Raw genomic sequence first — 6,939 nt, 5'->3', positions numbered from 1 at the left:
GGGGCTCGTGAGGGGCGAGGCCTCTTGAGGAGTTGGACCCTCGAATGCCGCTGAAACCACTGAGGTTGATTGCCATGTTATGTTAGCGACACATTGAGAGCATTTCAGGTTCATGGAACCCCGTGCAGTGCGCCATGAGAGAAGAAAACGCAGATGCTGCCTTGACAGGGTTAGATTGAATTGCCTCTGTCCCCCCTCCGAAAACTAACTTTCCCAGAGCCAGCACAGCTTCACGTCCCGAGGAACGTTTCTGCTGTGTGCTAGGATACATGAAAGGAAACCTGGGGACGCTGGGAGACTCTGAGCTGTACGCGGCTTGCCAAAGCTTCTAGACCCTTCAGGGGTCAGTGTGGCCCTTCTGGAGAGTGACACAGCATGTTTCCTAATGGAAACCTAGTGTTACATTTCGGGGACTTTCTGCACAACCTTCCTCAGCCGCTTAGCTGGATGTCCTTGCCCAGAAGCGGCAGTGGCCAAGGAGTTCTTTCCCAGGGGCTCGTGAGACAGCATATCATGCAGAACCGCAGAGAAGGAGACCAGCCTTTCTCCGGGTTTTCAGAGGTTCGCTTTTCTGCCTTTGAGCCTTTGAACTCAGAGATCCAGTCAGCTCCCAATGATACTTTAGAACTGTAGTACTGAAGGTCTCTCTGCCATCAGCCCCCTGCTCAGCTCCCGTCTCCTAGGTGCATTCAGTGAAGTAGCCTCCACTCTGCAGCCTCCCGCACCATGTTGTTTAGGAACGGCACATTTCCTCTTCGTAAAGAAATCTTTTCTTGCAGCCTGCCTGGCCCGAGCTCCTATTCCTTTTCAGAACGCCGAGTTCGGCATAGCCCTGAAATGACCCCTTCCCTCAAGGCCGGACACATCTCTTAAAGACTATACTCCATGGGTCCCCATTCATTACATCTTACCTCCCAAGAAACACAAAGGAGTTGTCGCGTGATGGGAGGAAACAACGGCCTCCTTCTCCTTCTAGGAATACCCCGTTGCCCAAGGTTACGGGCCTTGTCCAGAAGCAACAGTTGCCCAGGATTTCTTTGCTTTGAGCTCGTGAGACAGCATATCATGTAGGACCGCCGAGAAGGAGACCTGCCTCTCTCTGGTTTGGAAGAGGTTAGCTTTTCTACTCAGCCTTGGAGCACAAAGGCCCAGCCAATTCCCAATGACAGTTTCGAAGGTTACTGGTGCAGGTCTCTCTGCGCTTAGCCCACCGTTCAGCTACAGGCTGTAAAGTGCGTTCAGGGAAGAGCAAGAAAGTCTCCAACGCCCCGCATCTTGTGGGGAAGGAACAGCACATTCTCTCCTCAGTGAAGACGTCCTTTCTTGCAGACTGCCAGGCTGGGACTCCTCTTCCGTCTCAGAACACCGAGTTAGGCATAGCGTTGAAATGACCCCTTCCCTCAAGGCCGTACACATCTCTTCAAGAACATAAACCCTGTGTGCCCATTCGTTATACCTCACCGCCCTATGAAACACCGAAGAGCTGTGGCTGGATGGTAGGAAACAGTGGCCGTAGTGTCCTTCGTTCATAATCCGGTTCCAAAAGCCCCCCGTGAAAATCTCTTGCTTTCGAGGGCCTAGGGCATACCAAGGGCTGCCAAACACAGCTAAAGGAGGCGAAATAAGAGAAGCAGAACTTGCTCCTGAGAAACTCGTACATACACTGAACCCAAAGCATGCCTCGTCGTGGAGACCGAAGGCCTCCCCAGCTCAGATTTTGGGCCCTGGAACACAGTGCTAACCGCTGCCTTCAAGGAGAGGTAGGCAAGGAATGTTTTCAAGTCTCGCCTGCCTCTCAGGGCCTGTTCAGCTTGAGTGGAAAATATCCACAGCCTGCCCGAACGTCCTGCCGAGCAGCGAGTTGTACTGGAGTGTAGCAAACGCTTCCAAGTTGTCTGAGGGAAACGAGGCCATTGCTGTGGTGTGAACGGCCTTCACTGCCACTCTTTTGGAGCACAGTGCTCTCTGGGCAGGCAGTATAGTTCCTAGAGGAGAAGCATTTGAACAGACGTCTGCCCTGGTATACTTCCTACATCCGCACATCGAGTGTATCTTTCCTACACTCCAGGCACCAACACGGTGCACAGAACTGCTCTCGATGGCGAGAAACAAGACGCAACATTTCTTCTAGGGGGCTCGTGAGGGGCGAGGCCTCTTGAGGAGTTGGACCCTCGAATGCCGCTGAAACCACTGAGGTTGATTGCCATGTTATGTTAGCGACACATTGAGAGCATTTCAGGTTCATGGAACCCCGTGCAGTGCGCCATGAGAGAAGAAAACGCAGATGCTGCCTTGACAGGGTTAGATTGAATTGCCTCTGTCCCCCCTCCGAAAACTAACTTTCCCAGAGCCAGCACAGCTTCACGTCCCGAGGAACGTTTCTGCTGTGTGCTAGGATACATGAAAGGAAACCTGGGGACGCTGGGAGACTCTGAGCTGTACGCGGCTTGCCAAAGCTTCTAGACCCTTCAGGGGTCAGTGTGGCCCTTCTGGAGAGTGACACAGCATGTTTCCTAATGGAAACCTAGTGTTACATTTCGGGGACTTTCTGCACAACCTTCCTCAGCCGCTTAGCTGGATGTCCTTGCCCAGAAGCGGCAGTGGCCAAGGAGTTCTTTCCCAGGGGCTCGTGAGACAGCATATCATGCAGAACCGCAGAGAAGGAGACCAGCCTTTCTCCGGGTTTTCAGAGGTTCGCTTTTCTGCCTTTGAGCCTTTGAACTCAGAGATCCAGTCAGCTCCCAATGATACTTTAGAACTGTAGTACTGAAGGTCTCTCTGCCATCAGCCCCCTGCTCAGCTCCCGTCTCCTAGGTGCATTCAGTGAAGTAGCCTCCACTCTGCAGCCTCCCGCACCATGTTGTTTAGGAACGGCACATTTCCTCTTCGTAAAGAAATCTTTTCTTGCAGCCTGCCTGGCCCGAGCTCCTATTCCTTTTCAGAACGCCGAGTTCGGCATAGCCCTGAAATGACCCCTTCCCTCAAGGCCGGACACATCTCTTAAAGACTATACTCCATGGGTCCCCATTCATTACATCTTACCTCCCAAGAAACACAAAGGAGTTGTCGCGTGATGGGAGGAAACAACGGCCTCCTTCTCCTTCTAGGAATACCCCGTTGCCCAAGGTTACGGGCCTTGTCCAGAAGCAACAGTTGCCCAGGATTTCTTTGCTTTGAGCTCGTGAGACAGCATATCATGTAGGACCGCCGAGAAGGAGACCTGCCTCTCTCTGGTTTGGAAGAGGTTAGCTTTTCTACTCAGCCTTGGAGCACAAAGGCCCAGCCAATTCCCAATGACAGTTTCGAAGGTTACTGGTGCAGGTCTCTCTGCGCTTAGCCCACCGTTCAGCTACAGGCTGTAAAGTGCGTTCAGGGAAGAGCAAGAAAGTCTCCAACGCCCCGCATCTTGTGGGGAAGGAACAGCACATTCTCTCCTCAGTGAAGACGTCCTTTCTTGCAGACTGCCAGGCTGGGACTCCTCTTCCGTCTCAGAACACCGAGTTAGGCATAGCGTTGAAATGACCCCTTCCCTCAAGGCCGTACACATCTCTTCAAGAACATAAACCCTGTGTGCCCATTCGTTATACCTCACCGCCCTATGAAACACCGAAGAGCTGTGGCTGGATGGTAGGAAACAGTGGCCGTAGTGTCCTTCGTTCATAATCCGGTTCCAAAAGCCCCCCGTGAAAATCTCTTGCTTTCGAGGGCCTAGGGCATACCAAGGGCTGCCAAACACAGCTAAAGGAGGCGAAATAAGAGAAGCAGAACTTGCTCCTGAGAAACTCGTACATACACTGAACCCAAAGCATGCCTCGTCGTGGAGACCGAAGGCCTCCCCAGCTCAGATTTTGGGCCCTGGAACACAGTGCTAACCGCTGCCTTCAAGGAGAGGTAGGCAAGGAATGTTTTCAAGTCTCGCCTGCCTCTCAGGGCCTGTTCAGCTTGAGTGGAAAATATCCACAGCCTGCCCGAACGTCCTGCCGAGCAGCGAGTTGTACTGGAGTGTAGCAAACGCTTCCAAGTTGTCTGAGGGAAACGAGGCCATTGCTGTGGTGTGAACGGCCTTCACTGCCACTCTTTTGGAGCACAGTGCTCTCTGGGCAGGCAGTATAGTTCCTAGAGGAGAAGCATTTGAACAGACGTCTGCCCTGGTATACTTCCTACATCCGCACATCGAGTGTATCTTTCCTACACTCCAGGCACCAACACGGTGCACAGAACTGCTCTCGATGGCGAGAAACAAGACGCAACATTTCTTCTAGGGGGCTCGTGAGGGGCGAGGCCTCTTGAGGAGTTGGACCCTCGAATGCCGCTGAAACCACTGAGGTTGATTGCCATGTTATGTTAGCGACACATTGAGAGCATTTCAGGTTCATGGAACCCCGTGCAGTGCGCCATGAGAGAAGAAAACGCAGATGCTGCCTTGACAGGGTTAGATTGAATTGCCTCTGTCCCCCCTCCGAAAACTAACTTTCCCAGAGCCAGCACAGCTTCACGTCCCGAGGAACGTTTCTGCTGTGTGCTAGGATACATGAAAGGAAACCTGGGGACGCTGGGAGACTCTGAGCTGTACGCGGCTTGCCAAAGCTTCTAGACCCTTCAGGGGTCAGTGTGGCCCTTCTGGAGAGTGACACAGCATGTTTCCTAATGGAAACCTAGTGTTACATTTCGGGGACTTTCTGCACAACCTTCCTCAGCCGCTTAGCTGGATGTCCTTGCCCAGAAGCGGCAGTGGCCAAGGAGTTCTTTCCCAGGGGCTCGTGAGACAGCATATCATGCAGAACCGCAGAGAAGGAGACCAGCCTTTCTCCGGGTTTTCAGAGGTTCGCTTTTCTGCCTTTGAGCCTTTGAACTCAGAGATCCAGTCAGCTCCCAATGATACTTTAGAACTGTAGTATTGAAGGTCTCTCTGCCATCAGCCCCCTGCTCAGCTCCCGTCTCCTAGGTGCATTCAGTGAAGTAGCCTCCACTCTGCAGCCTCCCGCACCATGTTGTTTAGGAACGGCACATTTCCTCTTCGTAAAGAAATCTTTTCTTGCAGCCTGCCTGGCCCGAGCTCCTATTCCTTTTCAGAACGCCGAGTTCGGCATAGCCCTGAAATGACCCCTTCCCTCAAGGCCGGACACATCTCTTAAAGACTATACTCCATGGGTCCCCATTCATTACATCTTACCTCCCAAGAAACACAAAGGAGTTGTCGCGTGATGGGAGGAAACAACGGCCTCCTTCTCCTTCTAGGAATACCCCGTTGCCCAAGGTTACGGGCCTTGTCCAGAAGCAACAGTTGCCCAGGATTTCTTTGCTTTGAGCTCGTGAGACAGCATATCATGTAGGACCGCCGAGAAGGAGACCTGCCTCTCTCTGGTTTGGAAGAGGTTAGCTTTTCTACTCAGCCTTGGAGCACAAAGGCCCAGCCAATTCCCAATGACAGTTTCGAAGGTTACTGGTGCAGGTCTCTCTGCGCTTAGCCCACCGTTCAGCTACAGGCTGTAAAGTGCGTTCAGGGAAGAGCAAGAAAGTCTCCAACGCCCCGCATCTTGTGGGGAAGGAACAGCACATTCTCTCCTCAGTGAAGACGTCCTTTCTTGCAGACTGCCAGGCTGGGACTCCTCTTCCGTCTCAGAACACCGAGTTAGGCATAGCGTTGAAATGACCCCTTCCCTCAAGGCCGTACACATCTCTTCAAGAACATAAACCCTGTGTGCCCATTCGTTATACCTCACCGCCCTATGAAACACCGAAGAGCTGTGGCTGGATGGTAGGAAACAGTGGCCGTAGTGTCCTTCGTTCATAATCCGGTTCCAAAAGCCCCCCGTGAAAATCTCTTGCTTTCGAGGGCCTAGGGCATACCAAGGGCTGCCAAACACAGCTAAAGGAGGCGAAATAAGAGAAGCAGAACTTGCTCCTGAGAAACTCGTACATACACTGAACCCAAAGCATGCCTCGTCGTGGAGACCGAAGGCCTCCCCAGCTCAGATTTTGGGCCCTGGAACACAGTGCTAACCGCTGCCTTCAAGGAGAGGTAGGCAAGGAATGTTTTCAAGTCTCGCCTGCCTCTCAGGGCCTGTTCAGCTTGAGTGGAAAATATCCACAGCCTGCCCGAACGTCCTGCCGAGCAGCGAGTTGTACTGGAGTGTAGCAAACGCTTCCAAGTTGTCTGAGGGAAACGAGGCCATTGCTGTGGTGTGAACGGCCTTCACTGCCACTCTTTTGGAGCACAGTGCTCTCTGGGCAGGCAGTATAGTTCCTAGAGGAGAAGCATTTGAACAGACGTCTGCCCTGGTATACTTCCTACATCCGCACATCGAGTGTATCTTTCCTACACTCCAGGCACCAACACGGTGCACAGAACTGCTCTCGATGGCGAGAAACAAGACGCAACATTTCTTCTAGGGGGCTCGTGAGGGGCGAGGCCTCTTGAGGAGTTGGACCCTCGAATGCCGCTGAAACCACTGAGGTTGATTGCCATGTTATGTTAGCGACACATTGAGAGCATTTCAGGTTCATGGAACCCCGTGCAGTGCGCCATGAGAGAAGAAAACGCAGATGCTGCCTTGACAGGGTTAGATTGAATTGCCTCTGTCCCCCCTCCGAAAACTAACTTTCCCAGAGCCAGCACAGCTTCACGTCCCGAGGAACGTTTCTGCTGTGTGCTAGGATACATGAAAGGAAACCTGGGGACGCTGGGAGACTCTGAGCTGTACGCGGCTTGCCAAAGCTTCTAGACCCTTCAGGGGTCAGTGTGGCCCTTCTGGAGAGTGACACAGCATGTTTCCTAATGGAAACCTAGTGTTACATTTCGGGGACTTTCTGCACAACCTTCCTCAGCCGCTTAGCTGGATGTCCTTGCCCAGAAGCGGCAGTGGCCAAGGAGTTCTTTCCCAGGGGCTCGTGAGACAGCATATCATGCAGAACCGCAGAGAAGGAGACCAGCCTTTC

The sequence above is a fragment of the Balaenoptera ricei genome, chromosome 8, assembly GCF_028023285.1.
Source record: "Balaenoptera ricei isolate mBalRic1 chromosome 8, mBalRic1.hap2, whole genome shotgun sequence".
Lineage (NCBI taxonomy): Eukaryota > Metazoa > Chordata > Mammalia > Artiodactyla > Balaenopteridae > Balaenoptera > Balaenoptera ricei.
Note: the sequence above shows the minus strand (reverse complement) of the source record.